At 40.7% G+C, this 22,964-nt stretch overlaps 1 long non-coding RNA gene across 1 annotated transcript in view; it reads left to right on the top strand.

Annotated features, from left to right (window-relative positions):
* The first annotated feature begins 2,050 nt into the window (after positions 1–2,050).
* Positions 2,051–22,964, top strand: part of LOC144334601 (uncharacterized) — a 374,306-nt gene continuing 353,392 nt past the window's right edge. The window contains exon 1 of the long non-coding RNA XR_013404564.1: positions 2,051–2,169. This is a non-coding gene — a long non-coding RNA (uncharacterized LOC144334601). The remainder of the gene's footprint in view (positions 2,170–22,964) is intronic.

Genomic DNA, 22,964 nt, shown 5'->3' on the forward strand with positions numbered 1-22,964 from the left:
GCCGCCCAGGCTGGAGTGCAGTGGCCGGATCTCAGCTCACTGCAAGCTCCGCCTCCCGGGTTCACGCCATTCTCCTGCCTCAGCCTCCTGAGTAGCTGGGACTATAGGCGCCCGCCACCTCGCCCGGCTAGGTTTTTGTATTTTTAAAGTAGAGACGGGGTTTCACCATGTCAGCCAGGATGGTCTCGATCTCCTGACCTCGTGATCCGCCCGTCTCGGCCTCCCAAAGTGCTGGGATTACAGGCTTGAGCCACCGCGCCCGGCCAATAGCAGCATTTTTCATGGCACTCTAGTAAAAAGTGAAAACTTGAAAGGAGATTACTTTTCAGTATCCAAGGAGGGAGCTGGATGTTATCCTCTGTTTAGTTTTCATTTGTGTCTTTCATCTGTAATATAATCAGTAGATTATAAACAGAAACCTTTCAAAGTCTGACTACTCCTTTTGAAATATAATGGGAAAAAAATTACTCCTAAAAAAGAGACGGGTTTTGAAAGCCAAAAAGGAAAACACATAAAAGAATATGAAGAGGCTGGGAGAGTACAGGAGTGGGGCCAAGGGACAATAATAGGAACAATAAATGGGTGTCATCAGGGGAAATCCATACTTAGAAGAAGGGAAATTTTAGTATGCCGACAAGCAAAAGACCTCTAAGGACTACTGGGAATTGATCTGGGATAAAATGAGTGTGTCATGCCTAATGTCTTAGCTAAATTATCTTAATAAAAGCCAAGATCAAAATGCAGGGCAGGAGATAGTCTTTCCAAAGAGAATGTCAGAGGCAGGGGGAAACTCAGCAATGCATATTCTCCAAATGATCCAAAATAAAACAAAATGAGTTAGAATTAATCGACTAAGCCTATATAGGACAATGATGGAACAGGTAGAATTAAGTGAAGAGGCTTATGAGCCTTAGAATAAAGAGAGAATGACATTGGGAAAAATTCCATCTCAGGTATTAAGACTTTCTGGAAGAAGGAAAATACAAAGGTATTTCATTTGTATTTTTTAAATATACAAATGTATATTTAAAAATAAAATACAGTTGACCCTTTATATCCATTGATTCTACATTTGTGGATTCAACCAAATGATGATTGAAAATATTTTTTTAAAATTGCATCTGAATTGACCATGCATAGATTTTTTTCTCATCTTTATGTCCTAAACAATAGTGTATAGCTATTTACATAGCATTCACATTGTATGAGATATTGTAAGTAATCTAGAGATGATTTAAAGAAAACAGGAAGATGGGTGTAGATTATATAAAAATAGTATGGAAGAAATACTGAGTATTTTATGTCAGGGACTTAAGCATCCTTGGTTTTGGTAGAGGCAGTAGGTCCTGAATTTAATCTCCCACAGCTACCAAGAGACAATTGTACGAGCTCAAAGAGATAAAATACATAGAAAATACGGTAAACTGAGTGAAGTGAGAACAATGACAATTTAAGTGTTTATAAGAAATCGATGTTCAGTATTTGTAGAAATTTAGTTGATATCAAATCTTTAAGAAATTCTAGAAATGTTAGATGAAACTAATAAATTAATTGATTCCACAAACATTCATTAAGGATCTATTAGATACACCTGACTCAGTCTTGGGTCTGCACCAATAAACATGACTGCCTTACTGTATAAGATGGAAGTCAGATACATAAACACTTCAGGAAGATAAAATATCTCATACTTTTCAGTGAGGTGTATTAGTTTTCAATTGTGGCTGTAACAAATGACTGCAAAGATAGTTGCTTAGAACTCTACAGGTTTGTTTTCTTTAAGTTCAGAAGTCTGAAGTGTGTCTCACTGGGCTAAAATCCAGGTGCTGGCAGGGCTCCAGGATTTGTCATCTGGGGCCTTTAGGGGAGAATTCATCCCCTTTCCTCTCTAACTTCTAGAGGCAGCCAGCAGTTTTTGGCTCTTGCCCCCGATTCTCTTCAAAGCCAGAAATGACAGTCTTTCTCATTCTGTATCATGAGAAACTCTGACACTGACTGTCCTGCCTTCCTTGTCCGTTTATAATAACCTTAGGGACCACCTCTTGCCATAGTTTTTTACTTTTAAAGAGTCATGAGGCGGAGCAAGATGGCCGAATAGGAACAGCTCCAGTCTCCAACTCCCAGCGCGAGCGACACAGAAGACCGGTGATTTCTGCATTTTCAGCTGAGGTACTGGGTTCATCTCACTGGGGAGTGCCGGATGATCAGTGCTGGTCAGCTGCTGCAGCCCGACCAGCTAGAGCTGAGGCAGGGCGAGGCATTGCCTCACCTGGGAAGCGCAAGGGGGAAGGGAATCCCTTTTCCTAGCCAGGGGAACTGAGACACACAACACCTGGAAAATTGGGTAACTCCCACCCCAATACTGTGCTTTAAGCAAACAGGCACACCAGGAGATCATATCCCACACCTGGCCGGGAGGGTCCCACACCCACGGAGCCTCCCTCATTGCTAGCACAGCAGTCTGTGATCTACCAGCAAGGCAGCAGCGAGGCTGGGGGAGGGGCGCCCGCCATTGCTGAGGCTTAAGTAGGTAAACAAAGCTGCTGGGAAGCTCGAACTGGGTGGAGCTCACAGCAGCTCAAGGAAACCTGCCTGTCTCTGTAGACTCCACCTCTGGGGACAGGGCAATAACAAACACAGCCGAAACCTCTGCAGACGCAAACGACTCTGTCTGACAGCTTTGAAGACAGCAGTGGATCTCCCAACACGGAGGTTGAGATCTGAGAAGGGACAGACTCCCTGCTCAAGTGGGTCCCTGACCCCTGAGTAGCCTAACTGGGAGACATCCCCCACTAGGGGCAGTCTGACACCCCACACCTCACAGGGTGGAGTACACCCCTGAGAGGAAGCTTCCAAAGCAAGAATCAGACAGGTACGCTCGCTGTTCAGAAATATTCTATCTTCTGCAGCCTCTGCTGCTGATACCCAGGCAAACAGGGTCTGGAGTGGACCTCAAGCAATCTCCAACAGACCTACAGCTGAGGGTCCTGACTGTTAGCAGGAAAACTATCAAACAGGAAGGACACCTACACCAAAACCCCATCAGTACATCACCATCATCAAAGACCAGAGGCAGATAAAACCACAAAGATGGGGAAAAAGCAGGGCAGAAAAGCTGGAAATTCAAAAAATAAGAGCGCATCTCCCCTGGCAAAGGAGCGCAGCTCATCGCCAGCAACGGATCAAAGCTGGACGGAGAATGACTTTGACGAGATGAGAGAAGAAGGCTTCAGTCCATCAAATTTCTCAGAGCTAAAGGAGGAATTACGTACCCAGCGCAAAGAAACTAAAAATCTTGAAAAAAAAGTGGAAGAATTGATGGCTAGAGTAATTAATGCAGAGAAGGTCCTAAACGAAATGAAAGAGATGAAAACCATGACACGAGAAATACGTGACAAATGCACAAGCTTCAGTAACCGACTCGATCAACTGGAAGAAAGAGTATCTGCGATTGAGGATCAAATGAATGAAATGAAGCGAGAAGAGAAACCAAAAGAAAAAAGCAGAAAAAGAAATGAACAAAGCCTGCAAGAAGTATGGGATTATGTAAAAAGACCGAATCTACGTCTGATTGGGGTGCTTGAAAGTGAGGGGGAAAATGGAACCAAGTTGGAAAACACTCTTCAGGATATCATCCAGGAGAACTTCCCCAACCTAGTAGGGCAGGCCAACATTCAAATCCAGGAAATACAGAGAACGCCACAAAGATACTCCTCGAGAAGAGCAACTCCAAGACACATAATTGCCAGATTCACCAAAGTTGAAATGAAGGAAAAAATCTTAAGGGCAGCCAGAGAGAAAGGTCGGGTTACCCACAAAGGGAAGCCCATCAGACTAACAGCAGATCTCTCGGCAGAAACTCTCCAAGCCAGAAGAGAGTGGGGGCCAATATTCAACATTCTTAAAGAAAAGAATTTTAAACCCAGAATTTCATATCCAGCCAAACTAAGTTTCATAAGTGAAGGAGAAATAAAATCCTTTACAGATAAGCAAATGCTTAGAGATTTTGTCACCACTAGGCCTGCCTTACAAGAGACCCTGAAGGAAGCACTAAACATGGAAAGGAACAACCAGTACCAGCCATTGCAAAAACATGCCAAAATGTAAAGACCATCGAGGCCAGGAAGAAACTGCATCAACTAACGAGCAAAATAACCAGTTAATATCATAATGGCAGGATCAAGTTCACACATAACAATTTTAACCTTAAATGTAAATGGACTAAATGCTCCAATTAAAAGACACAGACTGGCAAACTGGATAAAGAGTCAAGACCCATCAGTCTGCTGTATTCAGGAGACCCATCTCACATGCAGAGACATACATAGGCTCAAAATAAAGGGATGGAGGAAGATTTACCAAGCAAATGGAGAACAAAAAAAAGCGGGGGTTGCAATACTAGTCTCTGATAAAACAGACTTTAAACGATCAAAGATCAAAAGAGACAAAGAAGGCCATTACATAATGGTAAAGGGATCAATTCAACAGGAAGAGCTAACTATCCTAAATATATATGCACCCAATACAGGAGCACCCAGATTCATAAAGCAAGTCCTTAGAGACTTACAAAGAGACTTAGACTCCCATACAATAATAATGGGAGACTTCAACACTCCACTGTCAACATTAGACAGATCAACGAGACAGAAAGTTAACAAGGATATCCAGGAATTGAACTCATCTCTACAGCAAGCAGACCTAATAGACATCTATAGAACTCTCCACCCCAAATCAACAGAATATACATTCTTCTCAGCACCACATCGTACTTACTCCAAAATCGACCACGTAATTGGAAGTAAAGCACTCCTCAGCAAATGTACAAGAACAGAAATTATAACAAACTGTCTCTCAGACCACAGTGCAATCAAACTAGAACTCAGGACTAAGAAACTCAATCAAAACCGCTCAACTACATGGAAACCGAACAACCTGCTCCTGAATGACTACTGGGTACATAACGAAATGAAGGCAGAAATAAAGATGTTCTTTGAAACCAATGAGAACAAAGATACAACATACCAGAATCTCTGGGACACATTTAAAGCAGTGTGTAGAGGGAAATTTATAGCACTAAATGCCCACAAGAGAAAGCAGGAAAGATCTAAAATTGACACTCTAACATCGCAATTAAAAGAACTAGAGAAGCAAGAGCAAACACATTCGAAAGCTAGCAGAAGGCAAGAAATAACTAAGATCAGAGCAGAACTGAAGGAGATAGAGACACAAAAAACTCTCCAAAAAATCAATGAATCCAGGAGTTGGTTTTTTGAAAAGATCAACAAAATTGACAGACCACTAGCAAGACTAATAAAGAAGAAAAGAGAGAAGAATCAAATCGACGCAATTAAAAATGATAAAGGGGATATCACCACCGACCCCACAGAAATACAAACTACCATCAGAGAATACTATAAACACCTCTGCGCAAATAAACTGGAAAATCTAGAAGAAAAGGATAATTTCCTGGACACTTACACTCTTCCAAGACTAAACCAGGAAGAAGTTGAATCCCTGAATAGACCAATAGCAGGCTCTGAAATTGAGGCAATAATTAATAGCCTACCAACCAAAAAAAGTCCAGGACCAGATGGATTCACAGCTGAATTCTACCGGAGGTACAAGGAGGAGTTGGTACCATTCCTTCTGAAACTATTCCAATCAATAGAAAAAGAGGGAATCCTCCCTAACTCATTTTATGAGGCCAACATCATCCTGATACCAAAGCCTGGCAGAGACACAACAAAAAAAGAGAATTTTAGACCAATATCCCTGATGAACATCGATGCAAAAATCCTCAATAAAATACTGGCAAACCAGATTCAGCAACACATCAAAAAGCTTATCCACCATGATCAAGTGGGCTTCATCCCTGGGATGCAAGGCTGGTTCAACATTCACAAATTAATAAACATAATCCAGCATATAAACAGAACCAAAGACAAGAACCACATGATTATCTCAATAGATGCAGAAAAGGCTTTTGACAAAATTCAACAGCCCTTCATGCTAAAAATGCTCAATAAATTCGGTATTGATGGAACGTACCTCAAAATCATAAGAGCTATTTATGACAAACCCACAGCCCATATCATACTGAATGGGCAAAAACTGGAAAAATTCCCTTTGAAAACTGGCACAAGACAGGGATGCCCTCTCTCACCACTCCTATTCAACATAGTGTTGGAAGTTCTGGCTAGGGCAATTAGGCAAGAGAAAGAAATCAAGGGTATTCAGTTAGGAAAAGAAGAAGTCAAATTGTCCCTGTTTGCAGATGACATGATTGTATATTTAGAAAACCCCATTGTCTCAGCCCAAAATATCCTTAAGCTGATAAGCAACTTCAGCAAAGTGTCAGGATACAAAATTAATGTGCAAAAATCACAAGCATTCTTAGACACCAGTAACAGACAAACAGAGAGCCAAATCAGGAATGAACTTCCATTCACAATTGCTTCAAAGAGAATAAAATACCTAGGAATCCAACTTACAAGGGATGTAAAGGACCTCTTCAAGGAGAACTACAAACCACTGCTCAGTGAAATAAAAGAGGACACAAACAAATGGAAGAACATACCATGCTCATGGATAGGAAGAATCAATATAGTGAAAATGGCCATACTGCCCAAGGTAATTTATAGATTCAATGCCATCCCCATCAAGCTACCAATGAGTTTCTTCACAGAATTGGAAAAAACTGCTTTAAAGTTCATATGGAACCAAAAAAGAGCCCGCATCTCCAAGACAATCCTAAGGCAAAAGAACAAAGCTGGAGGCATCACGCTACCTGACTTCAAACTATACTACAAGGCTACAGTAACCAAAACAGCATGGTACTGGTACCAAAACAGAGATATAGACCAATGGAACAGAACAGAGTCCTCAGAAATAATACCACACATCTACAGCCATCTGATCTTTGACAAACCTGAGAGAAACAAGAAATGGGGAAAGGATTCCCTATTTAATAAATGGTGCCTGGAAAATTGGCTAGCCATAAGTAGAAAGCTGAAACTGGATCCTTTCCTTACTCCTTATACGAAAATTAATTCAAGATGGATTAGAGACTTAAATGTTAGACCTAATACCATAAAAATCCTAGAGGAAAACCTAGGTAGTACCATTCAGGACATAGGCATGGGCAAAGACTTCATGTCTAAAACACCAAAAGCAATGGCAGCAAAAGCCAAAATTGACAAATGGGATCTCGTTAAACTAAAGAGCTTCTGCACAGCAAAAGAAACTACCATCAGAGTGAACAGGCAACCTACAGAATGGGAGAAAATTTTTGCAATCTACTCATCTGACAAAGGGCTAATATCCAGAACCTACAAAGAACTCAAACAAATTTACAAGAAAAACACAAACAACCCCATCAAAAAGTGGGCAAAGGATATGAACAGACATTTCTCAAAAGAAGACATTCATACAGCCAACAGACACATGAAAAAATGCTCATCATCACTGGCCATCAGAGAAATGCAAATCAAAACCACAATGAGATACCATCTCACACCAGTTAGAATGGCGATCATTAAAAAGTCAGGAAACAACAGGTGCTGGAGAGGATGTGGAGAAATAGGAACACTTTTACACTGTTGGTGGGATTGTAAACTAGTTCAACCATTATGGAAAACAGTATGGCGATTCCTCAAGGATCTAGAACTAGATGTACCATATGACCCAGCCATCCCATTACTGGGTATATACCCAAAGGATTATAAATTATGCTGCTATAAAGACACATGCACACGTATGTTTATTGCAGCACTATTCACAATAGCAAAGACTTGGAATCAACCCAAATGTCCATCAGTGACAGATTGGATTAAGAAAATGTGGCACATATACACCATGGAATACTATGCAGCCATCAAAAAGGATGAGTTTGTGTCCTTTGTAGGGACATGGATGCAGCTGGAAACTATCATTCTTAGCAAACTATCACAAGAACAGAAAACCAAACACCGCATGTTCTCACTCATAGGTGGGAACTGAACAATGAGATCACTTGGACTCAGGAAGGGGAACATCACACACCGGGGCCTATCATGGGGAGGGGGGCGGGGGGAGGGATTGCATTGGGAGTTATACCTGATGTAAATGACGAGTTGATGGGTGCAGCACACCAACATGGCACAAGTATACATATGTAACAAACCTGCACGTTATGCACATGTACCCTACAACTTAAAGTATAATAATAATAAATAAATTAAAAAAAAAAAGAGTCATTCATCCTTTATTCCTAATCCAGGATCATTAGCATCTATCATAAGGTCACCTGATTAGAACCTTTACCCAATCTGCAAACTTAATTATCTCTTGTCGTCTGAAACAACATATTTCACAGGTTCTGTGGATTAGGACATGGACATCTTTCAGGATTATCACTCTGTCTACTACATGAGACTATTTACAGTATATAGAGAGGGGGGTCTATTTATTCAATAAATACTTATTGAACATTTAATCTGTGCCTGGTATGTTTTAGTCACTTCATTCTGTAAATAGTGAGATCTTATTGGAAGATTCTATATAAGGAAAGGATATGATCAGCTTTGTGCTTGAAAAATAAATTTTGTCGATGTGCTCTATAGATTAGCAGTAGGGGATAGACTGGAGATAAAGAAGCCACTTGGAAACTGTTGGAATGGCACAGATGAAAGATGAAGATCACGAGCTATGGCAGGAGTAATCTAAAACATAAAAGGAAAACAAAGTTGAATTCAGTTTTGCAAACCTGAAGTCTCATGGAGTTTGACCTACCTGTGGGATATCTAATCAACATTGTTCAGTAGTTACCTTTATCTGCAAGTTTCGACTAGAAATACCATTTTACTTTAGGTTAATTTTTAACAGAGAGAAAAGATGGAGAGTATCACTGCTGGCTTGTTTTTGTAGCCTTCCTAGCTTTCTCAGAGGCAGAGCAGAAAATATCTCCCCATTGTATGCCAATTAGTTATATTGTATTGAAACATGTTTTCATATATGGGTCTCTGGACTTTTTTGAGCTTTCTAAGTCAGCTTTTGTATCTTGGCATTTTCAGCACGTAGCATGCAACTCAGAGCAGTTCTCTAAAAAACATTTTATCGAGTAAGAGAATGAATAGAATGTAATGGGGAGGTCCCTCCAGTTTGCATACCACTTAAAGGAGAGATTGAGTAGAGAAAATGCCTGTTACATGTAAAATTAAGAACGTGAGTTATGAAATATCTTGAGTGAGGAAATATTACAAAGAATTTAGGATTGAGTAGCTTCATTGTTAGCTTCTTTTGGAGCTTCTGAAAAGAAACACCTCTGATTTGTTTCATGAAATGTCTTGAGTATCTGAATGTGTTATTGTGTTAAAACTCAAATTCTGTGTGTGTCGTAATGTTCACTAGGAAATTAGAGAAAATTGCAGGGCTATAAGTCGGTGCAGAATTTGGACTCTTATGAAAAATTAACATTTGGAATATAGAATGATTCTGTATGTAGGTTAAGTGGATTAAACAGCTGTTTGTAGAATAAAATGATACAATCATTAAATTCGTGTGGCATGTAGTTCTTTCCTCAAATATATTAAAATCTGTTCAGGACTAGCTGATGGGAAGTCAGATTTTTTTATTATATTTTCTGGAACAGCAATGGAGAACATGTTGTTTAAAGATAAAGTTACAGAATTTCTCTATACCCTGTGGGATTTGCCCACTAGTTTTGCTGTGGCAGGATTTCTCTGAGAAAAATGAAAATACCTCTGGGAGCTTGTTTTCTTTGACCTTTTGTGTGTGTTGGATAAGGGAGTTTGCAGTCCTATTGAATGTGAGTTCATAAGCAGTGGATGCTGCCTGTCTCAGAACGTTCCCCAAGGGGACAGCTAATATGCTGACTGACTCCAGAGGCCCCATACAGTCAAAGGCTCTCCTCCTACTTTCTTTGTCAGAAGAAGAATAATCAGGACTGAAAGAATATCATTACCACTGACTGCAGGTTCTATAGGTGAATCAACCTATTCAGTCATTCTAGTCAGATTAGTTATCCCAAAAAGTCAGTTTCCTGGATTGGTCATATGATTGATCTAGCAGCGTAGCCAGGCCCAGCCACGTCACTGAATGAGTCTTCAGAGCTTTACTTTATTTGCTTCACCTAAATAAACATAGCCCCTATTTTACTCCCTTTAGAGGACAGGAAAGAGAATGCTTATTACAACATTTTAAACATTTTAATCTCTGTCTTTATAATAAGGTAGAGAATGTTTTGAAGTGATACCCTGACTCTTTCTTTCCTATAGTTTAACAATTGTCAGGGGAAACTAAATAATTCTTTGTGCCTTAGGAAGGGATGATGAATCACTCTTTTGGTCCTTGTATACAATGCATTCCTCTGGTTGTCTTCTGAGTCTTTTTGAAAATAGTCTTTATGGTATTTAAATTTCTGTGGAAGACCCTGGAAACCATACCTAAGGATCATGTGGAAGAGGGGTTAAACTTACTGTTTTTGACTCTTGAATTTAGGACAGAAATAGTAATGTGTGTGTCAATTAAATCTGAATTAATTAGGAAACATTTATTGAGTAGCAATCGTATGTCAGGTACTCTACCATACCCGGAGATACAAAGATGAATAAGATTATAACGTCCTCTAAGAATTTTAAAATTTGGTAGGAAATTAGTAAATTTCCTAATTAGCAAATTTGCTATTGCTTAACAATAGCAAAACAATGAGATCAGAACTATTTCCAAATGTTCATGTATGTCACTATGGGAGTGTACAGATCTACCAAAAAGCAGTAAATAGTTTATAAGTCCAAAGATGACTTTTCCTCTATAATCAAATCTGATCTACTCAATGATGGAATTTTTTTTTTTTTTGTAAGAGGCTTGGGTTCCTGTTCCTAAAGGTATGCAAGTAGAGATTAAACTTGAGGGACAAATTAGGAAAAGGGGATGCTATATGGGTTCAACATGAAATTGATAGTGTTTCCAAATCTGAGTTCTGAAGATTCTTTAGCCAACAGTGTAGGGCTGAAGTTTATGTAGCAAATCTCTGTATAAACTTCCTTTGTGCTGTTGACTTCCTTACTCACTGCCTGATATCCCCACTCTTACCCCTCACTCCTCTGCTGCAATATAGCTGGTGGTAATTTCTTTTCTTCTTTGAGACAGAGTCTCGCTCTGTTGCCTAGGCTGGGGTGCAGTAGTGTGATCTTGGCTCACCGCAACCTCCACCTCCCAGGTTCAAGAGATTCTCCTGCCTTAGCCTCCCAAGTAGCTGGGATTACAGGTGCGTACCACCATGCCTGGCTAATTTTTTTGTATTTTTAGTAGCAACGGAGTTTCACCATGCTGGCCAGCTGGTCTCGAACTCCTGATCTCGTGATCCACCTGCCACTGCCTCCCAAAGTGCTGAGATTAAAGGCATAAGCCACCACACCCGGCGAGTAGTGGTAATTCTTAATAAGGAAGGCATTGAGGTCTAGAGCATTCTACTCCTGCTACCTCGCCTCTTCCTCCACTTCCTACGGAGTCTCAGGGACTCAAATTCCACCACAACTGACCCGCTCTGGAAACATCTTTCATTGTCATCTTCAAAATGATGCAACACCATGTTACTATGAGAAAATACTCCTGTATCCTATATTCAGGCTTTTCCCTTTATTCTATGTGATCTGTATGTAAAACATTGAAAGTTTTCCATGCTAACCCCAACATTCAGACCAAATCATTAGACATTTTATTTTTTTCCAAGTATAGGATATTGCTTTGAGATAAAAGTTGGGGCCTAAAAGAGCAGTAACACTTATTGGCAAATGGTTTTATAGATAGGTCTTTCAAATTAGGTTTCCTGTGGCTTATAACAAGGTACAATTTCTTCTTTATATCTGTTTGCACTTGAGACTCTTGATGATTTCAACTCATGTTGACAGGGAAAGACATGAGCCTAAATGGTGTTCCATAGGTTTTACAATGGACCTGAGATATAACAGAATAAGGAAGGACGTCAGCAAAGCAGCTTTTGTGAGGGAGGCTTTGGCAGGCTGTTGGATGTCTGCATTCATTCCTTCATCAAGCATTTTACAGATAAATTTCTATGTGCTAATTCTCTGTACTAATTCCTGGCCAAATGAAGGGAAAAAAACAAATGGTTCTTGGCACCTGAAAGTTTATGGTGTAAGGTGTCACAGATGTGTCTCCCTATATATGTCCTACAATTTGACAAGAAGAAACTTGGACTGGAGAATTTCAATGTCAAGTTTAGTCAGCTACAAAGATTTATGATATAGTTCAGGATGAGGAGGGAAAAATTAAGCACAGTAAAGCCAGAATAGTGTTTCACAAGAAATACAAAGTTACGTTCATAGAGGGAACATTACCCTTATGCATAGGATGGATTCTTTATGTAAAATCACTTCATGTAGGAGATCACCAGAGAGAAATAAATCCTGACGCACAGCATCTAGTTGCTTTTGAAAACACTGTGGAGAAAATAGCACTATTTTAGAGTGGAAGTACCCCACCATTTCATACTCTCTCTACATCTATAGGATCAGAGCTCACTCCTCACCTTCCTTCCCTCCGATGTCCACTGCTAGGCACCACAGACTAGAGACAACCTTCTTGCAGAGTAGCAGGAATTCAGCAGAGGAGTAAGCACTGATATTCTACAACTAGTAGTGAAAATTTTCAGAACACGTGACAAAGGGTTGATGAGGAATTGCTTGTTTCTGCAAGAATGCAAAATATAAATCAGAAGGTAACGCATAGGTTTGTATGGGAAAGCTCCTTTCCTACTATCATAGGCTGGGAAGTCTCAACTTTGTGTGGTCGTAGGGATCTAAGTAGCTATATTTATGACATGATGCCTGATTTTCCCCTACACCACATGAAGCCATTCTATAAAGGGCTGCTTAAAACATTACTGATATCTAGCCATTATTTGATTCAGAGAAAGGCAGGGAAGGAAGTGTAAGTAATGTCCTACCGGGCAGACAAAATGATCTCTTCACAGGCTGAACTGAAAGAATAATGAAATCATTCCCGAAATTGCTCCCTTTCCTTGAGAATTATCTAGAGAAATACACCATGGATGAAAGCAAGACATAAAAGAGCCCATAATATAGGTTTCTGTTATACCCAAAGTAGCAAATGCTTTATGACAAGTATGAACAAGAGTAATGGGAAAACTGAGGGTTCATTTATATCTTTCAAGACTCAGCTCAGACATCATTTCCACCGGGAAGCCTCCTCTAAACTCCCAAAAGTGCCCATTCTCCTTTGAACTTTCATGGTACATGACATATATTCTATATTTTTGTGGGTTTTAAGTTTACTTACCTGTTTCCTATTTGTGTACCACCTGCACCTAGCACAGTGCTTGATATATAGTCTGCACTGGATAAATATTTGTTGAACGAATGAATTCCAGAAGTTGAAGGATAGGTTGGAAGTGAAAATATTAGATACTGGAAATATGTAGAAAAGCTAGGGAATTTTTAAAAAGTATCCAAAATGAGAGGCCTGAACTAGTAATGAGATGGAGACAATGGACATAAGATAAATGAGCATGGAAACTAATCAATGACATGTGTCCTTAATTATGTGAGCGAAAATGATCTAGAAGACTCAAAGCACCCTGAGGTTGTCAGCAGAGAACAGGGAGACGGTTGACCACAAAGCCTGACACAGAAGGACAAGCTTTGTTTGGTGAAAAAATTGTGAGCTGATTTGATCATGTTGCATCTAGAGGAGTATTGGAATGTTTAGTTGCGCATGTCCCAATGTGTACAGGAGCCTAGAGTTTTGAGGGTATTTGTGATGAGAGATGACAATTTGGTAAACACCTTTTAGGATATAGTATTTGACAACATGAGAGTATGTGAATTTGTTGAATAATAAAATATATATCAAGAAGAAAGTGGTATCAATAATAGAACTCTGGGCAATATTTAAATTTCAAGGGTTTGAGGGAAAAAAGAGAATCAGAGAGAGGCTGTTAGATACAGATAGGTGCCTCTTCAAACAGTTTGTCCCATTCCCCGGTTCTTTATTCTCTAAATTCACTTTTGCTGTGCAGTAAACTGTCTAAACATACCTAGATATAAGCCCCAATGCACATTCCTTTCCTTATGTGGGAATAGGTTAACTTTCTAGTCCCCCACAGGTGACCACTTCCTCCTCTCCCTCTCTTCTCTATCATGCGTCTACCTTATCTAAGAAATTTTGAATGTGGCCAGGCGTGGTGGCTCACACCTGTAATCCCAGCACTTTGGGAGGCCGAGGTGGGCAGATCACAAGGTCAGGAGATCGAGACCATGGTGAAACCCCATCTCTACTAAAAATACAAAAAATTAGCCAGGCGCAGTGATGGGTACCTGTAGTACTAGCTACTCAGGAGGCTGATGCAGGAGAGTGGCGTGAACCCGGGAGGCGGAACTTGCAGTGAGCCAAGATTATGCCACTGCACTCCAGCCTGGGCAACAGAGCGAGACACTATCTCAAAAAAAGGAATAATAAAAAAAGAAAGTTTGAATGTTTAGCCAATTGGGACCAACCCCAGTCAATGAGGGAAAGACACAGAGTTAGAATCTGCATTTGGAATAAAAACTCCTGCTCTCTTGTTCTGTGTGCTCTTTTGGTCATGACTGACACAGACAGCACCCTTCTGCAAAAGTAAATTTGCCTTGCTGAGAAATCCTTGGAGAAATCCTTGCTGATGCACATCTTGGAGGTTGAAAATGTGTGAATGGTAACAAGCCCTACTGCTGGGCAGAGTGAGTGAGTCCAATCTGTTGTTCTGTGGTCACCTCATACAGCTTATGGCAGCCCTTTGAGTGTCCTGTAAGGGGCTTATACTGACCCGCCAACACTAAGAGGGACCTAAATTCCCTTCAGGGGAGTGGCCATAGAAGACAAAGTGAAAGGTGAAGACTGTGAGAAACCTCCAGCAACCTCCAGCAGGGGGTGTTGAGCCTCTAGAGAAAGGAAGGGCAAGAAATCCCTAATATGAGGGATTGAGTCTCACATCAAACCTCCAGGGTAGGGATGACAAGAAATCCCTAACACGAGGGACTGAGCCTCAGCAAGCCCCTAGCAAAGGGAGGGCAAAAAATGTGTAATATGAGGGATTGAGCCTGACCAGCACTCAAAATGGGAAATACTCCAAGTAAGATAGGAAATGGAAAGGACAAAGCTAACAGCAGTGATATTCCCATGCCTAGAGACTCCAACACATGGGATCCCCTAGACCATCTTCCCCCACCCAATACCCCCGGACCTTCCCCTCAGGCAGCTGATCTTGCTACAGATTCCACTCCAGATCCTTCCCCTGCTCATGTTGTTCCTCCTCCTCACAACCCTGACTCTTTGGAGTTATTGTCCCATGAGACTGTTCCCTACCAGCCTAAGTATCCCTCCCTAAAAGGCCTCCAGCGTGAGATAGACCAATGTAAGAAGGACATTCAGAACTTCCCTTTCCCTTCCACCCCTAAGGGATCAGCTCTAACTCTCTTCCCCTTAAGAGAGGTGCCACAAGGAGGGACAATCATTTGATTGGTAAATGCTCCCTTAACTAGTTCAGAAGTCCGAAGTTTAAAAAAAGAACTCAAGCCATTGTTGGATGTCCCTTGTGGAGTGGCAGATTAAATTGATCAATTCCTAGGACCTCAGTTATACACTTGGGTCGAGTTAATGTCCATCTTGGCATCCTGTTTTCAGGGGAGGAAAGAAGTGTGATCCGTAGGACCGCTATGGTGGTTTGAGAACATGACCACCCTCCCAGTCAAAATGTTCCTACCGTGGACCAGAAATTCCCCACCCAAGACCCTCAGTGGGACAATAATAATGCAACTCATCAGGAAAACCTGCAAGACTTAAGGGACCTGATAATAAAAGAAATTTGGGAATCAGTACCCCAAACTCAAAATCTCTAAAGGATTTTATATACAACAGGAAAAGGATAAAGGATCTATGGAATTCCTAAACAGACTAAAGAAACAAATGAGAAAATATGCAGGCCTAAACTTAGAGCTTCCCTTGGGAAGGGGATGTTAAAACTCCATTTTCACACTAAAAGTAGGTCAGACATTTCAAAAAAATTACAAAAAATAGAGGACTGGGAAAACTGTCCTCTAAATGAACTTCTCAAAAAAAGCTCAAAAGGTATATGTGAAAAGAGAGAAAGAGAAGCAAAAACAAAAAGCAAAACTTATGCTATCCACATTCCAACAGGTGGCTCCAAACCCATACACTTCTCAACAAAGCCTTCAGGGGGCCAAAAATTATAAAGGGTCCAAGCCCCTTTTTAAAGAATGCGAGCCCCCAACTAAAGGACCTCGGCCCTCATTTCCCAGGCCCTCTAAAGAATATGATGGAGCAAAGTCAAAGAATCCTAGAACTGAGAGGGAGGAAGGACAGGATAGGCGCTTCAGATGCAGAAGAACAGGCCACTTCAAGAGAGAATGTCCTGAACTGGAAAAGAACAAAGAAGCCCTCCCATTCATGACTTTCGAGGAAGAATAGGGGGGTCAGGGACTCTGTCTCTTTTATCTCGAGTCCCACCAAAAGCCCTTGATAAATTTTGAGGTGGGATCTAAACATAAGCTCATGAGCTTTTTGGTAGATTTAGGAGCGGCTCGCTCTTCTCTTTGCTTTTCTCCAGTTAATATTGCTTGCTCTTCAGAGGAACTTGTAGTCTCCCTGGTAACAGGAAAAGGATGTAAGGCAGAAATTTTGGAGAATACAGAAGTCAAATACAAAGGTCGATAAACTTATATCCAATTTTTGTTAATCCCTGAAACAGGAACTATTTTATTAAGAAGGGATTCAATGTTAAAATTAGGAATAGGCCTACAAGTTGACCCAAAGGGATTCCTCACCTCATTAAACCTACTCACCATCACAGATGAAAAATATATATATATTTTTTTGTTTGTTTGTTTGTTTTTGTTTTTTTTGTTTTTTTTGAGACGGAGTCTCGCTCTGTCGCCCAGGCTGGAGTGCAGTGGCGCGATCTCGGCTCACTGCAAGCTCCGCCTCCTGTGTTTACGCCATTCTCCTGCCTCAGCCTCCTGAGTAGCTGGGACTACAGGCGCCCGCCACCGCGCCCGGCTAATTTTTTATATTTTTAGTAGAGACGGGGTTTCACTGTGGTCTCGATCTCCTGACCTTGTGATCCGCCCGCCTTATTAATCCTGATGTCTGGTTCAGAAAAGGAAACCAAGGGAAACATCAAGTTTCCACAGTACACATCAAGCTAAAAGGACCTGGGGAAGTAGTATGAAGGAAACAGTACCCCAGTCCTCTAGAGGGCAGGGTAGAGTTGAAACCTATAATTCAAAATCTCATTAAAGATGGACACCTTGAACCCTGTATGTCTCCTAACAACACCCAATACTGCTTGTCAAAATATCAGACAGGTCATACTGACTGGTACATGACCTCAGAGGTATTAACCAGTGTCCAGACATCCCACCCCATTGTCCCCAGTCCTTACACGTTCTCAACAAATTTCCATATAGTAATTTCCATACAGTCCACCGTAATAGATTTAAAAGATGCTTTCTGGGCATGACCCCCTGGCTGAAGATAGTCAAAACATACTCATTTTTGAATGGGAGGATCCTTATTCAGGGCAGAAACAATAGTATCAATGGACAGTCTTGCCCCAAGGGTTCACAGATTCACCTAACCCTTTTAGTCAAATTTTAGAAGAAGTGCTAAACAAAGTTTTCGTTCCAAAACAACTATGCCTGCTTCAGTACGTAGATGATATTCTCATATCTAGTAAAATCATAGAGGAAGTAGCTGGCTTCTCTACACATATTCTTAACTATCTTCAGTTCGAGGGGTTACGGGTCTCAAAAGGAAAGCTTCAGTATGTAGAGGCCGAAGTTAAAGATTTAGGCCACTTAATATGTACAGACAAGCGAAGAATAGGTCCAGAATGGGTTGAAAGAATCGCGTCCTTAGCCTTGCCTCAAACTAAACAAGAACTTTGGAGATTTTTAGGGCTGGTTATATATTGCCACTTACGAATTCACTCATATGCACTAAAAAGTAAACTCTTATACCAAAAAGTTACCCAGTAGATACTTGACCACCTCCTGTGGACCTCTGAGGAAATCGATCAGGTTGAGGAGTTAAAAGACTCATAACCACCCCTGTCCTGGCCTTCCCTTCCCTAGAAAAGCCGTTTTACCTTTTTGTTAATGTGAGTAATGGGGTAGCTTTAGGAGTGCTCACCCAAAAGCATGGAGGCTGCCGGCAACCTGTGGCCTTCCTATCAGAAGGTTTAGACCCGGTTACCTGTGGATGGTCCAGATGCATTTAATCCCTTATGACTACAGCAGTATTGACTGAAGATCATAGAAAGTTAACCTTTAGGGGGAAATTGGCAGTGAGTACGCCTCACCAAGTTACAATTATCTTAAACCAAACAACAGAAAGGTGGCTTTCTGACTCAATAATTAAGAGTATGAGGCTATTCTGTTAGAGAAAAATGACTTAACATTAACTACTGATAATTCCCTCAACCCAGCAGGTTTTTAAATGGGGAATCCAAACCTAAAGAGAGAGCATGCATGTTTAGATTTAATTGATTACCATACAGAGGTCCGGCCAGATCTAGGAGAGACTCCTTTCAAGATGGGGCGGCACTTATTTATAGATGGTTCTTCCTGGGTAATTGAAAAAAAGAGTCATAATGGGTATTCAGTAATTGATGGGAAAACTATTAAAGAAATAGAGTCAGGAAGATTGCCTAATAATTGGTCTGCTCAAACTTGTGAGGTGTTTTCACTCAGTCAAGCTTTAAAGTGCTTACAGAACCAGGAGGGGACCATCTATACTTATCGAAGTATGCCTTTACATTTGCGAAAATTTGGACTGAATGAGGTCTTATTAATAGTAAGGGCCAAGACCTTGTTCACAAAGAGTTAATCACCCAACTATCAACCTCCAGTTGCCAGAAGAAATAAGTATTGTCCATGTCCCCAGATACCAAAAAGGCCTTTCTCTGGAAAGTCAGGGAAATAACCTAACAGATCAAATAGCCAAACAAGCTGCCATTTCTTCTGAAATGCCTGTCTTACACTTAACTCCTTGCCTTCCTTCCCCTACCACAATCCCCATTTTCTCTTCTGCTGAAAGGGAAAAATTAATAAAAATAGGAGCCAAAGAAAATGCATAAGGAAAATGGATATTACCAAAGAAAAATGTTATCCAAACCTCTCATGAGGGAGGTCTTTCCTCAACTACATCAGGGAACCCACTGGGAATCCCAAACTCTGTGTGATGTGATTCTCAGAGTTTATGGGTTTCTTGAAATTTGTACCCTAGCCAAACAGGTTACAGATAGTTGCTTAATATGTAGAAAAACTAATAAGCAAGCGCTAAGAAAATCACCCATCAGGGGAAGAGATCCAGGACTAAGACCATTCCAAAGTGTTCAAAGTGACTACACTGAAATGCCCCCAATCAGTCACCTAAAGTACTTACTGGTAGTAATAGATCACTTTACTCACTGGGTAGAGACTATCCCCTTCTCAAGTGCAACTGCTATGTAGTTAAGGCATTAATTGAAAACATCATACCCAGGTTTGGACTAATAGAAAACATTGATTCAGACAATAAAACCTGTTTCATTACACATGTCATTAAAGAGTTAGCCCAGGTACTAGATATAAAATAGGAATACCATCCCTTGGCATCAGGAAGAGTAAAAATAATGAACCAAACTCTAAAAAGCCATCTAACCAAATTAGAACTAAAAACCCAGTTACCCTAGGCTAAATGTCTCCCCATTGCCTTGTTAAGAATCAAAACTGCCCCTCGAAAAGATGTCAGTTTAGCACCTTATGAAATGCTATATGGACTGTCTTATTTACATTCTACTACTGACATACCTACATTTAAAACAAAAGATCAGTTCCTCAAAAGTTATATACTTGGTCTATCTTTTACTTTCTCTTCTCTTAAAACCAAATGTCTCCTAGCACAGGCGCCACCCCTGGAGTTCCAGTACATCAACATCAGTCTGAAGATCATGTCCTCATCAAACGGTAAAACGAAAAATGTCTTGAACCCACTTGGAAAGGACCCTACCTGGTGCTTCTAACTACTGGATCTATAGTCTGAACAGCGAAAATAGGATGGACTCACCATACCCGAGTCAAAGAAACGCCACCACCTTCAGTCATGGGCCATTGTTCCAAGATCAAGCCCTATCAAATGAAAGCTAAAAAAACTTTAACCCTCCTATACCTTTTATATTGTTTCTCCCTCTTTCCCCACTCTATTGTTAGCCATCTCGTTATCAATATAACTAGGTCTGACTCGCCCCAAACTATTTCTTTTGATACTTGTCTGGTTATACCTTGTGGGGATCTAAAAAACCAAAGACAACTAGCCTTTTCAGATAAGTATCTTTGCCCTGGCCCTCTAATTCCCAAGTTACCCCTAGCCCTCACCATTGTGATCATCTATAGCCAAGATGCCATTTCTTTATTTCCACAGCCTGACAACCTTATAGTGGTTGAGACTATGTTCTCTAGACCACACAATACCAAAGTTAGACCTCTGCAGTGAGGGTTTGCATTGATCTAAAGCCTTCCCTCCATTTTACCAAAGGAACTACTCCCCCGATTGCCAGTCTCATCAACGCAACCCCATCCTCATTTCCATTACCATCTCTACCTCCACTGACCCTAGTCCCACTCTCAGTAGTCTCTGTGGTGTAGGGGCCAATGATAATGAGAGAGATCCTATAAGTATCTTTGAAATACAACTATTTCCCCCCCTCCTCCTCTCCCACCTGCGATAATTTCAACTTTGAACAAAACACCTGTTATTCCTGTACTTAATGGTAAAACAAGGTGTCATGCTTGTGCACACGGTAGACCAGAGGCCCAGATCATCCCCTTACTACTTGGATGGTCTCCCCATCAACTGGACATGAGCTGTGTGGTAGCTCTTTTCCAAAACTGCACTGCCTGGGATGACCGATTGTGCCAAGCTGTTTCTCTGCTATTCCCAGAAGTTCAACACCCTGTTAGCCCCTGAGGTCCATTCAGCCTCCACCTTCGAATGTCAAGTTTACCTCATATCTCATGACAGGGAGAAAACTTGGCATTCCTCGGAGACTTAGAGGGATACAAAGAGCTTAGGCCCTTCCAAGAGCTTACCCATCAGTCTGCCTTTAGTCATCCCTGAGTGGATGTCTGGTGGTATTGTGACAGACCCCTACTGGACACTCTGCCAAGTAACTGGAGTGGAACATGTGCTCTAATTCAATTGGGTATCCCTTTTGCCTTGGCATTTCATCAACCAGAGAAAGTAAAAACAAAATGCCATAAGCCAAGAGAGACCCCTTGTAAGTCCTTTGATCCTCAGGTTTATATAGACGCCATCGGGGTTCCACGAGGAGTGCCAAATGAATTTAAAGCCCAAAACCAAATAGCTGTAGGGTTTAAATCTGTATTGTTATGGTGGGTAACTATTATTAAAAATGTTGATTAGATAAACTACATTTACTATAACCAATGACGATTTGTTAACTATACCAGAGATGCCATTAGAAGAATAGCTAAACAATTAGGACCCACCAGTCAAATGGCCTGGGAAAACAGAATAACATTAGACATGATACTGACAGAAGAAAGGTGGAGTTTGTGTCATGATTGGAGCCCAGGGTTGTACTTTCATCCCTAACACAGTCCCTGATAAGACAATCATAAAGGCCTTATGAGGGCTTACGCCTCTATCAGATGAATTAATTAAAAACTCCAAAGTAGATGACCCCTTTACAAGTCTCATGGAAAGGTGGTTTGGTGGATGAAGAAAGTTAATAACTTCAATATTTACCTCCCTTGCAATTGTTATAAGTGTACTGATTCTGGTTCAATGCTGCCTCATACCCTGTGCTCAAGGTTTAATACAAAGACTTATTGAGATGACTCTCACTAAAACCTTCCTCAATTCTCTCCTGCCTTATTCAGATAAATTTTTTCTTTTAAAAGTTCTAGCAGAACAACAAAATCAAGACATGTTAAAAAGGTTTGAAGAGAATTATAAAAATCAAAAGGGGAAAATTGTTAGATTCAGCTAGGTTCCTCTTGAAGTTTGTCCAGTTCCCCTATTCTTTATTCTCTAAATTCCAAGTACTCCCCACCCCACTTTTGCTGCACAGTATCCTGTCTAAACATGCCTAGACATGATAAGCCCCAGTCCACATTCCTTTCCTTATGTAGAAATAGGTTAACTTTCTAGTCCCCCGCAGGTGACCCCTTCCTCCTCTCCCTCTCTCCTCTGTAATGTGCGTACCTTATCTAAGAAAGTCTGAATGTTTAGCCAATTGAGACTAGTTTAGATTATGCAGTCCAACCCCAGCCAATGGGGTAAAGACACAGAAATAGAATCTGCATTAGAAATAAAAACCCCTACTCTCCTTTATTCTGTGTGCTCTTACAGTCGTGACTGACACAGCACCCCTAGCCCCTTCCGCAAAAGTAAATTTGCCTTGCTGAGAAATCCTTTATCTTGGTGCTGGTTCTTCTTTGCAACACCGAGCATTTATTTCCAACAGAGGCAAAGAGGCCCTGGAAGAACTAGATTCTGTCATAATCAAATGTACAAATAGGATAATTTCCTCAGGCAGATATAAGAAGTGTCATAGCAGCCACCAGCTATGCAGAATACAGGTTAAATGTCAGAGACTCGGTCTTCCCTCTCTATTGCACTTATTGGGATAACTTTTCTTTTTCCACCTCTTACACAAAAGATGAATACTAAAATCTCAAGGAATAATATCATCTTTCTCTAATAATGGTAATAGGAATTGAGGTTAAGTGCTCATTAATTAATTTATCTTTGTTACATTTCTGGTAGGTTCACTCCAAGACCCATGGAATGTCAGAAAAATTGTTAGCTTTGGAACCAGACTTGCCAGGGTTTTAAAATCTGTCTCAATACTAATTGGATGACATTAG

Source organism: Macaca mulatta, chromosome 14 (assembly GCF_049350105.2).
Source record: "Macaca mulatta isolate MMU2019108-1 chromosome 14, T2T-MMU8v2.0, whole genome shotgun sequence".
NCBI lineage: Eukaryota > Metazoa > Chordata > Mammalia > Primates > Cercopithecidae > Macaca > Macaca mulatta.